Here is a 14,824-nt window from a genome sequence, read left to right on the forward strand (position 1 = left end):
CTTGTGTTGGAGAAGATTGAGACATCGGTGACCCAGGTCTTGTCCAGATGCTTGTAAGTCACCTCTGGAGCCAGACATACCCATGGGAAGCGCTGTGCTTCTAAGACATGCTGTTTACATGGCTTTGCCCACTGGGGAGCTAAGATTTTCTTCATAACATGAAGGAATGTTGCCCCTACAGAACTAACTACAGTCTGTGGGATGTAATGCGCTTGGCTGGACAAACAGAGCTGTGGTAGAACCCCAGCCTGAACACTCACTAGTTTCCATGAAGGTAGCTCACATCTCTAAATTTAGGAAAATAATATGTAGTGCTTTGTTTGGCCATGTTGGGGCCTGAAAGTAGAGGAAGAGTACACCCCTCCTCCTGCTGCTGCTGCTAAGTCACTTCAGTCAAGTCCGACTCTGTGTGACCCCACAGACGGCAGCCCACCAGGCTCCCCTGTCCCTGGGATTCTCCAGGCAAGAACGCTGGAGTGGGTTGCCATTTCCTTCTCCAATGCATGAAAGTGAAAAGTGAAAGTGAAGTCACTCAGTCGTGTGCGACCCTCAGCAACCCCATGGACTGCAGCCTACCAGGCTCCTCCATCCATGGGATTTTCCAGGCAAGAGTACTGGAGTGGGGTGCCATTGCCTTCTCCGACCCTTACTCCTACATACACTTATAAACACACAATTCCATATTTTGAATCACGTGAAAAAAAGCAATAGAAGCTCTCCAGCAAAAAAATAAATAAATAAAATTGTTGTAAAAATTCTGTGTTTCCCAATCTGCTCACACACCATCACCAACTCTAATCAAGTGGCTGATGTGGACAGGCTGACCGGGAGTGACTGTTTTTCTGTTGCATAATAGTACACGGTTGTGAGACACACAGCTCATTTTTACTTCAAATTACTTTTTATTCTTCATGGAGTTTTGGTATTAATTTGGATTTTTTTTAAATATCACATTAAAATATTTTGTTGAGTACTGAGTTTTTTGATGCCCCCTTAAATTTTGCTCCTATAGTGATTATATCACCTGCCTCACCTTGGTCCTGAAAATAGGGACTTTGAAGGACTATTATAATTAGGAGTAAAGATTATAAAGTACCTTCACAAAACTGATACTTAAAAAGGGTAGCCATTGGGATCGTATTTTTACAAGACCTGCAGAGAATCCGTAGATATCACAGGACATGCTGGCTGGGAATCCCTGAAGTGGTAGTATGAAAACCTGTGGCTTGTTAACAGGTTGAAAGATAGACAGTGAGTTCTGATCAACCCCCAGATCCTGCTTATCAAGGAAGTGATAATCCTTGATCAGAATGTACAAGAGAAGGGTGCTGGCCCACCTAGAATTTCTCTTCGGTTCTGGGGAGTCCCTTGTGGATCTCACCTGTCCCTTGACACCCAAATGATTACACTCAGAGAGTTCTCAGTCTTTGTCTGCAGCCAAAACAGTCTTAAGCACTGAGTTTACCAGTAGTTAGTCACTCAGTCATGTCCAACTCTTTGCGGCCCTGTGGACATAGCCCACCAGGCTTCTCTGTCCATGGGATCCTCCGGGCAAGAATACTGGAGTGGGTTGCCATTCCCGTCTCCAGGGGATCTTCCTGACCAAGGGATCAAACCCAGGTCTCCTGCACTGGAGGCAGATTTTTTACCATCTGAGCCATCAGGGAAGCCCAAATTTACCAATAGACTTCCATAAAAAGCTCTGCTTCTATCCTTCATGTTCAGCAAAGTGCCACCAGCCTGCTTGGCTGTGCTTTTGGGTTTCTGTCTCTTCAGGTAGAATTCTTCTCTGTAGCCCAATGTTGGATCTCAGTGGACAGACCTGGGGGTTTTAAATCCCTCTCTGGCAGGAAGAACAACTTCTTGCTGGGAGTCTGCCCCTAAACCTTCCCTGTTAGTGACACTGAGCAGTAGAAGCAGCAACTCAGCAGCTCTCCTGTCAAACAACATCACTTCCGATATTGTGAGACCTACAGAAAATAAACTGACGTGAAACACCACTCACCTCTGCCTCTGAGAATATATTCTGGGGGAATTTGATGGCAAGCACAGTGAAAGCACCAGTATACAGTTAAATTCAACAAACACTGAAAAATTAGCACATCGACTGCCTCAAACTATCTCCACTTATTCTATAATGTGGTGTCTAGCAGAACAACTCCAGGGTAATTTTGCTGTGTGTTACTTTCAGCTTAAGAAGGAAAATAAATAGGTACTTTAACTTTTTCATTCCCTGGGTTGTTCACAGAGAAGGGGAAAATTAAAACAAGCCAACCTATTCAACATTGAAAAAAATTTAGTCATCAAGAGAAAGCGCTTACAAAAGGAAGGTCTTGACAAAAAATAATATCTAGACACAACACAGGGCTTCTCACTTCTGATGCATTTGTAGCCTAAATAGTAAAATATGCTTATTCCCATTTCACCTTGTTTCCCCAGAAATCAGGCTGACGAACAGCCCATCACCCACAGTTATCGCCCTTTGTCTGCCCTGGACGCTGAAGGCTCTGTGAGCAGACAGTGAGCAAATGCGAGATAAATGTTAGCTGCTGTTTTCATTCTCACTCAAAACCGTCTCTCTCTCACTTCTGAGTCACTAAGGAGCTCTCAGATTTGCCTCAATCTGACTCATTTTACACCCTGGCTTGTCTTTCTACTTTTTCCCCTTGCTGTGCAGTAGAAACAAAATGCCCTACAAGATGCTGCTGTGTTCCGCATTTGCTTGCTTAGATTTTCAATTCAAGTTCCTTTATTATTTATTCTCATTACAAAGACAATCTATGTGCTATAAGCTCCTCTAATACAGAAAGACGGAAAGCAAAGCAAAAAATGAAAAAAAAAAAAATCACTCATACTCTCATCATCAAAAAATAACCACAAGTAACATTTTGATGTGACTTCTTTCAGATTTTTCCCAGCTTCCCCTTCATTTATTTATTTTCTATCCATTTTCTTCCCCTGCTTATTTGAAATGTCAATTACGTGTGTGTGAGAGAAAGTTGCTCAGTTATCTCTGACTCTTTGTGATGCCATACAGTCCATGGAATTCTTCAGGCCAGAATACTAGAGTGGGTAGACTTTCCCTTCTCCGGGGGATCTTCCCAACCCAGGTTTCCCACATTGCAGGCAGATTCTTTACTAGCTGAGCCACCAGGGAAGCCCAAAGCCAATTATAGTACATTGTAAATTCCCAAAGATTTGTCACTGTGTTTTCTAGACTCAGTCCCAGGATATCTTTTTGTATTGACTCAGAGTTCTGAGGGTTCTTCAGAGCCTTTGAGGTGTGGTTTAAGAAAGAGAGTGTGCAGTGGGCAGGAAGCAGATCTGTCTGCTGAAAGATAGAGATTCTGGGTCTCCCAATTCTCCTTTTACCAGGCCAATTTTTTTTCCCCAGAAACGTGGGCTTGTATGTGAAATTTTGTTAGAATAAAGAATTATGTGGCAAAAACAAGATCAAATTCAAACTTCACATATTCTGTTCCATTTCCCTGTCAGGATGGAAGATTCTGATACTGTGCTTTAGAGGCAGTCATTTTAGTGTGACTGTGTTTATATGACTGTTTTGAAGTGAGAGTATTTCCATACGACCTAAAAAACAATCATTTCATGGGTAAGCAATCATTTCATTAGTAAGTACTGTGTGAAATAGACATCCTCACCAAATTCCTGAGCCATCCGTGATCATTCTGATGTTCCCTGTTGGTGCCTCAATCCGTCCCAGGGAGAGAACAGGGTTCTCACAAGGTCTCTATTCATTCCTGGCTGCGCTCTCCTCCCATTCATGGTGGTGTGAAAGCTAGACATGCTGTCTAGGACTAGAGAGCTCCACGATGGCTGAACCTGACTTGCTACCTAGGGACTGCCCACGTAATATGCTAGAATTCTTACCACAGTAGCTGCTTCCATGCAAAGATGGAGCCACAGTGCCCGCATAGCTCCTTGTCTGCCTTTATGGGCCAGGAGAGCTCACCACCCTCGTCCAACCCTCCCCCTCACATTCCCACACACACTAATGAAAGCTCTCCGTGATTCACATCTGCTCCAGGAGTAACCATTTCCCAGGATTGCTGAGAGTAGGAAAAACCCCACTTCGATTAATCAGGATGTGGCCTGGCCTCATGACCAAGAAGGAAAATAACACAAACATTTTACATTAGTATACAATATATATTTAAAATGTGGGTTGTCTGTCCTACTCATGACTACTTCATCATGTAAGCAAAGTAAGCAAAAAGTTTGTGCATTTTCTGAGAATTCATTTATATATTAAATGATCTGCCTTTCAATACTTTCATTTTTCTATTTACTATGGCCTTATTCATAAATCAATGTAAAGTGGATACTATAGGAGACTAGGTGTGAGAAGGTGGGGATGTTCAGACTTAACAATAACATTTATATAATGTTCTCAATGATATATGTGGGTTATATGAAACTTACAAATGTAATTAGTAGAATAGGATAAATTTATTTGGGGAGGCTGGCTTACTTATAACAGACTTTTGAAGTATTTTATTGAATTGATATGACTGCAAAATTAATGCAGTGATTAATTAATTAACATGTGATTTAAAAATCCCAACAGAATAGCACTGTATAAAATAAAAGTTCATTTTTGCTGTCAGGTTTAGAAATAGAATAAGTGTCAAGGACATCTTTGGTTCAAGTTTCTTGGAAGTTTTTAAAAAATGTATTCATACTTTTGTAGGATCATTTTGGTGTGATTATGCAAAAAATATCTCAGATTAGAGATCTACACAAAAACCACAGTTTTCATTGCTATAGCTTTATAAGACAATTCAATATGTGCCAGGTCAAAGGCCCACTGATTATTCTTTTTTCCTCCCTCCAAATTTTATTGATGACTCTTTGTTGTTTATTGTTCATTTGGTCAAGAACTGAATTAAACTTTGACTTTACTGAAGCAGCAGTTTTAGCAGCTAAGAGAAACGACAGTGTCCAATGGCATGATCTTTCGATGCAACTCTGTTATACGCTGTAGTGTTTTGTTTCTGCAAGGAGCACCAGAAACTATGTTGACCCTCAATGCTTAACATTTGTCCTCGTGGCAAATTAGCATTTGTGAACACACTTGGTTCATTCTATTTTTACACTTCTTCCCAGTCGTTGGAGGGGGGGCAGTCTGAAAGGTGTGAATGTGTTAGCTGATCTATTAGTACCTTATTGGAACAGAAGTCAAGTGCAACTCTCTTAACAGGAATGGTACGGTATAAATGATGGTTAAAAAAAGAGACAAGTAGTTGTGAGAAAGAGGAAGAAACTTCACATTACAATTACAAACTAGGAAGCTAGCTCTTGAAGACTAATTTTGTTTTTCCTGCAGGCTGCTCTTCGTAACTTCAGCAAATTAATTCAAAGGTATCTATACACACAGTTTCCAGGTGGCAACACAAACTTACCACCCATTCTTTCTCTCATGTTCTTGGAGGTTGGGGTGAGCAGAAGACCTACTCAAGGTATTCAGGTCTGGGGATTTTATTTTAAAGATATATAGCAAAATGAGGACTCTAAGCTCTTTCAGGTTACAAGGAGCAGAGAACCTTGCAATGACGGTTAAACACAAGATGTCCACTGAAATAGTAGTAATGGGGAAAAAAATGAGTTTTACATTGGCATATATGGCATATTTTGAAGCCTGGATTAACTGTCCCACATATGAATACTTTTCTACACAAACAAAACAAGCAAACAAAAGCATGCATTTTTCTGTATATTAAATGATCTGCCTCTCAAATACTTTGATTTCTCTCTCGAGTTTACCATTTATACTAAATAATAATTTATAATAAGTTGTTTGAATGTTTACTAACAGCAGCTGCCAATTCAGGCCTCAAGGAACTAGAACATAATCTGTTGAGCTGGCCAAAAAGTTTGTTTAGCTTTTTTTGTAACATCTGATGGAAAAATTCAAATGAACTTTTTGGCCAAGCCAATAGAATGACATCAGAATATAATGCTTCCTACTGTTACACATCCTCCTAATAGATCTCAAGTTATCTCTGCTTTCCCTTCTTCTGAGATTACTTTGCCACTCTGACCAGCACTCTCTGCTCTTAACCTCTTTGCTTCTGAGCATCTCCTTACTCCTGATACGTGACATCTCCCTATTGCCTCCTTTCTCTGTGTCCCTCATCCCATGCCACTGCTCTGCCAAATCTCTTTGGATATCTGGCATTCAAATTCACCCAGAGAGAGAATCTGATTAGTTCAGCCTGTCACCATCCGTGCTCAAAAGCTTTTGTAGTAGCCTCTAAATGGACTGCTTTTGTATCAAGCATCAGTCCTTGGACCAGTTAACTGTGACCAGGGCGGGGTCACCTGGCAGAAAGCATGAGTCTCCATGCCCAGGGAATCCCCCATGCAGCTGCTTTTCTCAGAAAGACATCATGCATATGACAGACCTTCAGGGTGGAAGGGCCTAGTTAGTATGGGAAAGTTTTAGATTTTTATTCATGCTCACTAAAGGGGTCAACACTTGTATTGCCACAAATACAGGTCTTGACATTGGTCATTGAAATGACAGAGCACCACGAATGCAGCTCAAAGTAGCATGCGTTGGCAGCAAAGATTTCTTGGCCTTTACACTCAAATACAACAGTGAGTGACTCCAGCCAGAGAGGCGTAGCTGGTGGGGCATATGGTATGTGACCTAGATTTCCCAAATCATTTCAGCCTGGAGATAGAACATCAACATCAATAGCTAAATAGCATTTGTCAAAGTTTATCATGGTGTGCTCAGAAGGAACCATTTTTGTTTTTTTCACTGATGGAGCTTGCATGTCCCAAGGGGGTTCTCCCTTGTGCTTGGAGAACTAACCCTCTTGACTACCATGGCGTGTCTGAATTCTCTCCCTCTTTTGTCTTGATTCCTGGTGATGAAGATCCTGGTGGCAGCTGTGCCTCCCACAAAAAACACCACCACAGCTGCCTCTGCCGCCGCTGCTGCCTACAGAAAAAGATGTCACAAGATCTACCCCAAGTGTAACTCTGCCCGAGTAAGGACATGACAAACAGCCGCAGCTGCAGCAAACTCTGCTTCCACTAATGTTGCTGCTTTCATGGTCAGTAATGTCACCACGATTAGTGCCACTCCTGGTGCCTATGGGCCAGCTGCTTTGCACCCGTAATGCCCCAGAGAGATTTTAGAAAGACTAGCTTTTTAACTTCTACTTGTTCTTCTGCTCAAATTTTATCCTCCACAAACTTGGCCATGAGGCTATAGGAGCCGAGCCAGAGTGTAATCTAGGTGACAAATTGTGTCCAGACTCATCCCTCCTTTCCAATATCAGTTCATTGGCTCTTCTCCATCTCCTCATGGCTTTGGAATGAGTTCTTTCTCGCAAACGTCTTGGTACCTCCTATGTATAGGAATAAGGCCTCAAGAATCCTACCAACTGCAGAGTAATTAGCTACTTCTCAGGAATTAGCTATACCTTGTTATGTGATTAAGTAATTTTTAGAGGTCACCCAGATTAAAAGATACAGTCTATAAGTATGTGTTTAGGGAGATTAGGGATATCTTAATATATATGATTGAGCAAGAATTCAAATTCCATCAGTTGTATTCTTTCCAGTCTAAAGAAAGAAAGAGAAGGTAGGTGGTCTTCCTGGATTACAGAAATGGAAAGACCAAGATGCAGAAATGTTTACATGGACTCAGCATCATCCAGAGCAAGGAGATGCTGAATCTGGCAGACAAAGATATCCCAATCATTTCCAATGAATAGTCTATTTTAGTATAAAAAATAGCTCCTCCTTCTTCACCAGGTTGTTCATTGTTCAGTCGCTAAGTCACGTCTGACTCTTTTGTGACCCCATGGACTGTAGCCTGCTAGGCTCCTCTGTCTATGGGATTTCCCAGGCAAGAATACTGGAGTGGATTGCCATTTCCATCTCCAGGGGATCTTCCCAACCCAGGGATCGAAATCGTGTCTCCCACATTGGCGTTACCACTGAGCCACCAGGGAAGCCCTTCACCATAGCCTGAGTAAAATACTTCCTCAAGATTTTTCATGTACTTGCTCTATTGTTATGTTCACCAAAACATTCTTGTGGATTTTTAAATACATTTATTTTGGACATCAATAAATTGAGGACACTACAGGGGAATCTGTCCTCATCTTTAGGGTTGGACACAGAAGTAGTTCTCTGTATAATATTGAGTAAATGCACACTATATTTACTGACTATCTCCTACTTTAAAGTTTCAGAAAGTTACTCAAAGTAAACTCTACTGGGAATTATGGGCACTCTCAATTCATAAACATCGTTATCTCCCTAAATTCACATTTTTGTATATGATACTTACTTTAAGTGGGAAATTAGAGAGACATCACTGTTTCTTTGAAAATAATAATTTTTCTAAAACTACAGAGAATGTGCCTTTTGTGAAAAAAACATATTTATGCTGTCTTTTTATTTCCCCTAGGGCTATTAAACACTGTGTGCTAGTCCTTTATCAGAAGTGTTTATACAGCGTGATTTTGTTTATTTAGATGCTTGTAGGGTGTAAAATTATGGGTTTGGTGGTTTGCAGCTAGAATTTGCTTCTCCACTTCCATTCTTGCTTTTACTCGAATTTTGAAGGTTTTTTTTTTTTTTTGGTATATTTTTGTTTTCGTCTGTAGAGCCGATAAAGAGTATGTAAACTCCCCAACAAACTGTACACAGATTGATAGTTGGGAAGAATTCCTCTCCATTTCAGAGCTGCACCATTTTCAAGTCAAGTCACATAAAAGGAGCATGACTCGGGTCAGGCTGGGAATTGGCCTTGAAACGTCTGTAGCTTTTCCGCAACACAGTAGTTGTCTGCTTGCCCTTCTCCTGTCCCAGAAGAGATTCTATTCTCTTTTTAATTTAGGATGCATCTTAGGAAGGCTGATTAGCTCAGTGGAGAATATCAGTTTGAATTCATTTTCTTTACATGAGTCAAATATAAACCTACTTTGGAAGAAAAATCTAGAGCTGAGCTGTTTATTCTTCTCAATGGGTGTGTTGCTCTGCAGCCTCCTGACTGTGACTTCTACACTCAGACTCTTCAGAGCTACAGTTAATTTGCCTTTCAGAAGTCTACATCAAGTTACAATTATTGAATTTAACTCAAACATGCACAGCTTTTATTTTTGTTTTGTTTTGGAGGGTTGAGAGGTCTGGTTTTTTTGTTTTGTTTTGTTTTCAGTTTTTGGTTGCAACTAACAGAAAATGATGTAGAACTAAGCCAGGCAACCAAAATAGGAAAGGGGAGTTACTCGTTCATTGAGGCTAAGGATTGAAGAAACAGAAAGGATACAAATGCATCTGGGCCGGAAGTCAACAGGAAATGTCCAGTCCACCTGGGTTTTGCAAGATCTCTCTCATTCTCCTCCCCCTTTTCCTCTCCATGACTCTGCTAGGCTCCTCTGGGGGATTGCCTTCATTCTCTTTCACTTAAGTCTTAACTTCTCCATGGGGCAAGACACCATGCTGCTGCTGCTAAGTCACTTCAGTCGTGTCCGACTCTGTGTGACCCCATAGACGGCAGCTCCCCAGGCTCCCCCGTCCCTGGGATTCTCCGGGCAAGAACACTGGAGTGGGTTGCCATTTCCTTCTCCACTGCATGAGTGAAAAGTGAAAGTGAAGTCGCTCAGTTGTGTCCAACCCTCAGCGACCCCATGGATGGCAGCCCACCAGGCTCCTCATCCATGGGATTTTCCAGGCAGGAGTACTGGAGTGGGGAGCCATTGCCTTCTCTGCAAGACACCATTATGGCTTTTCATTTCCCATTGTGGGATTCCTATGTACCAGAAGGGTACTGAGTCTCTGCTTGGTGGTTAAAATTGCTCAGGGGAGAGTTTGGAATGGCTCAGCTGGGAAGGTACCCATCTCTGGACTAATCAAAGTACTAATCAGCAATGCTGCCTTGTAAGAATTTGGTGGTTTCTATGGGAACCATGGGTTGGATGAGGAGGGAAGGAAGGAGGAGGAATAAGTCTCCCAAAAGGGCGAGGAGTATGGGTGCTTGGCATCCTCAGAAAGGAAACAATGTATGCCTGTTTGAGACTGTGGCACAGCTATAGGTACATGAGGGTATTCCTTTTCCTTATTTGAATGAGTTAACTGGCATATGTTTGTCACTGCCCCGCATTCACTTCCAAGACTGGATTTTCTCCCTTTGAAGCCTGTGGGGGGAAAAAATAGGCTTACTTCTCTTTTCAGTTCAGTTCAGTCACTCAGTGTTTGACTCTTTGCGACCTTATGGACTGCAGCATGCCAGGCTTTCCTGTCGGTCACCAACTCCCAGAACCTACTCAAACTCATGTCCATCGCATCAGTGATGCCATCCAACCATCTCATCCTCTGTCGTCCCCTTTTCCTCCCACCTTCAATCTTTCCCAGCATCAGGGTCTTTTCCAATGAGTTGGTTCTTCGCAACAGGTGGCCAAAGTATTGGAGTTTCAGCTTCAACATTGGTCCTTCCAATGATTATTCAGGACTGACTGCTTTTAGGATTGACTGCTTGGATCTCCTTGCTGTCCAAGAGACTCTCAAGAGTCTTCTCCCATACCACAGTTCAAAAGCATCAATTCTTCGGTGCTCAGCTTTTTTTATAGTCCAACTCTCACATCCATACATGACTACCGGAAAAACCATAGTTTTGACTAGATGGGCCTTTGTTGGCAAAGTAATGCCTCTGCTTTTTAATATGTTGTCTAGGTTGGTCATAGCTTTTCTTCCAAGGAGCAAGCATCTTTTAATTTCATGGCTGCAATCACCATCTGCAGTGATTTTGGAGCCCAAAAATAAAGTCTCTCACTGTTTCCATTGCTTCCCCATCTATTTGCCATAAGGTCATGGGACTGGATGCCTTGATCTTAGTTTTCTGAATGTTGAGTTTTAAGCCAACTTTTTCACTTTCCTCTTTCACTTTCATCAAGAGGCTCTTTAGTTCTTCTTCACTTTCTGCCATAAGAGTGGTGTCATCTGCATATCTGAGGGTATATTTCTCCCGGCAATCTTGATTCCAGCCTGTGCTTCATCCAGCCTGGCATGATGTACTCTTCATATAAGTTAAATAAGCAGAGTGACAATATACAGGCTTGACATACTCCTTTCCTGATTTGGAACCAGTCTGTTGTTCCATGTCCAGTTCTAACTGTTGCTTCTTGACCTGCATACAGATTTCTCAAGAGGCAGGTCAGGTGGTCTGGTATTCCCATCTCTTTAAGAATTTTCTGTAGTTTGTTGTGATCCACACAATCAAAGGCTTTAGTGTAGTCAATAAAGCAAATGTAGATGTTTTTCTGGATCTCTTGCTTTTTCAATGATCCAGTGGATGTTGGCAATTTGATCTCCAGTTCCTCTGCCTTTTCTAAATCCAGCTTGAACATCTTGAAGTTCACAGTTCATGTACTGTTGAAGCCTGGCTTGGAGAATTTTGAGTATTACTTTACTAGCATGTGAGATGAGTGGAATTGTGCAGTAGTTTGAACATTCTTTGGCATTGCCTTTCTTTGGGATTGGAATGAAAACTGATCTTTTCCAGTCCTGTGGCCACTGCTGAGTTTTCCAAATTTGCTGGCATATTGAGTGCAGCACTTTCACAGCATCATCTTTTAGGATTTGAAATAGCTCAACTGGAATTCCATCACCTCCACTAGCTGTGTTCATAGTGATGCTTCCTAAGGCCCACTGGACTTAACATTCCAGGATGTCTGGCTTTAGGTGAGTGATCACACCATCATGGTTTTCCGGATCATGAAGATCTCTGTTGTATCCTTCTTCTGTGTATTCTACGATAATTAAGATCTTTTTTGTACTGTGGGATAAGTTATTCAAATAAATTAACTGTTTTTACTTCATGAATTTTTCAGTTGATTGGTTGATCCTGTACCCACAAAGGAGTTTGAAGTGGTTTAAAGGAAACACATTCAAGGCTCCTTAAATTGTGTGTGATATTACAAAAGTAAAACAAATTTTCCACATAGCCAATGCTGAAAATAAACTGTGATCTCAATCGCAGAATCGTTCCTGAAACCCACCCTTCAGAAGTCTCATAAAACTGCCATTTGGGTTACTTTCTATTTTTTCTGACTTTAAAGGTTATGTAAGCATCTGCAGCCCATGGCTCATCCAAATATTGGACAAAGGAAAACTTCAGAAATCTCCTAGGAATTTCCTCTGGTTGTAAATTAATAGAAAGGATGGAATTTTTGACAGTCAATGGATAAATTTAACAAATGATTACTCATTAAAAACATAAACAAAAAAAAGCCAAAGCCACCCTGGCTTTGGGAATTGGCCTCACTAGCAAGAATTTTTTCCCCCATTTTCTTCCCCTTTTGCTCTTATTTAGATGGCTTTAGACCAAAACACACTGTTGGGAATGGAACAAACCAGTTATCTCTGCACAAGCTTCTTGCTTTCCTTTCCGCAGCATCCATTCATACCTTCAGATAGGCAGAGGGACATTTTCCACCAGAGGGCAATTTGGCAATGCTTCAGCCATGCAGTCTACAGACATTTATTGAAAGCCTGCTTGGTACCAGCGACAGTACTAGACGCTGGATTACAGTGCTGAACAGTCAGGACAAGGTCCAGTCTTCATAAAGCTCATAATATTCTCTAGCTTCTTTTCCTCCTCCTGCTATAGAAATTTTGCCCTTGAATTTCTCTTTTTACTTGATCTCCTTTGATCATCACACAATGTTCCATGTGCATACCTTCCTAATCTACAGCTTTGTGTTTTAGAGTCCCACAGATCTAATAGCATGTAAAACATGCCTGCATTTCTGGTTACCACGTCACATTCAATATGTCCCCCAAAATGAATCACCATCATCTACCTTCAGTGTCCTCCTTCCCTCACTTTTGATAATTTCAGTCCCATTATCCCCAGCCCATCACTCAGACTTAAAATCTCAAACATCATTGCAATAGCTTTACCAGGTCCTTTTGCTCCCAGTATTTCCTCTCTCTTTGATCCCGATTAAATGTTGGTGTCAGAGGGAAAATGAAAAAATTATGAAAAAATTGGTTTTCATAATGAAAACCAATCAATAATTCAGATCACATATAGAAGCGAACTTAGTAAGTTATAAAATTGTACTATGTTAGCTCTTTTCCATGTTCATTATTATGTTACTACCCAGCTGAGGAGTTTTCAGTGACTACCTGCACTTTTTTTTAACAAAGGCTTTTTTTTGTAATTGAACTATAGTTGATTTTCAATGTTGTGTTAGTTTTCAGGTGTATGATTCAGTTATACATACATATATATGCATACATACATATTCTTTTCATTATATTAATAATTTATCATAGGATATTGAATCTAGTTCCCTGTGATATATAGTACCTATGCTTCTCAAATAAATTCTAAACTCTTGGACTGGGCATTTGAGACCCTATAAGATCCACCCCTTGAGTATTTTTCACTTATTTGCTTTTTCTATGCATTGGACAACTGAAATTTTTCACTGTTCTTTCATAGCCTCATTGAAGAGCCTCCTCACTCATGCTTTGCTTTGTCCTGGAACACCTATCTTCCAATCCACCCTTCCATGTCTCTCTCCTTGGGACTAACAATTGAATTCTGCCAGGAGGAGAGCCCCTAAGTGTGGGAGTAATGGAATTCCACGGGGCATAGGATAACTGTGGCTTCAGGGACTAGTTAATATAAATCTTTGTTTGAAAGTGCCAGACATGAAAAGGCTATGAAGAAGTATTCTAATTTAGGGGGAGGGGGCGGGCAAAAAGTTTTATGGAATGTGAGCAGTAGGATGCCAGTGAGTACTTTCAAAAGTGGGAATAATGTTGTTGTATGGCAGAAACCAACACAATATTGTAAAGCAATTATCCTCCAATTAAAAATTGATAAATTTTTAAAAAATAAATAAAAATAGAGAATCTCAAAAAAAAAAAAAAAAGAAGTGGGAATAGAGGATCTGAGGTTGGAGTCTGGATGTTTAGACAATCTGGAGTTTTGATGTCAAGAGTCGTGGGAGGATGAGTTAGGAGATACAGTCATTTGCAAGAGGGGATGGGGTGAGGGGAAGAACAGCTGCAGTGACAGAGGACATTTGAGAGCTGCTTTGGAAAATTCTCAAGCCTCGAGTCCTTCCGAGTCTCTCCCAGTAGACTCATATCTATCTCCATTGTGGATTTGCCCGAGATTTGAGAGCTAATAAAGCCTCCTCTGAATAACATAAACTGGCTACACCATTTTCAATAAGGAGAAAGATGAATAAATTAAATTCTACCCTTCTTTGTTTGTGTGGTTCATTTAACTTGCACAGACAAAGGACAACTGAAATCTGGAAAATTCCCAAGGATTTATTTTTTTTGTGCTTGTCAGCACACCTGAGTAAAACCAAACTCCTAAGCATTATCTAATCTAACTTTACAGGTGGCTTCAGGGAGAAATAAATATCTAAATGCTCAGGGGCAAGTCAAGTGTAAAATATGCTTTGTGAATATGCCTGGTGAATTTTGACATGACATGCTTTATTATAATAATGAATGATCTGATAGTAAAGGGCCCTCAGGCTTTTGAGGCTCATTGGTGTCAATTTGGGGAAGAAGGGTAAAGGACTGTATTTTCAAGCTTTGCTGTTATGCTTTATTTTGGAAGTCTTTTTAGAAGTGATCATAATTTATTATTCAATAAGAGCAACAAAAAATAGATCTGCCATAGAATTTTTATATGAAAGATCTAAAATTATCATCAAGATATAAATTTATCTCATGATATTTAGTCTGTGTCAACTCAACTTTGAAAATGAATATAGAAAAGTTAGAATTTTACTTCCTGGTTATTCATATCAAC

The sequence above is a fragment of the Bos javanicus genome, chromosome 7 (assembly GCF_032452875.1).
Source record: "Bos javanicus breed banteng chromosome 7, ARS-OSU_banteng_1.0, whole genome shotgun sequence".
NCBI lineage: Eukaryota > Metazoa > Chordata > Mammalia > Artiodactyla > Bovidae > Bos > Bos javanicus.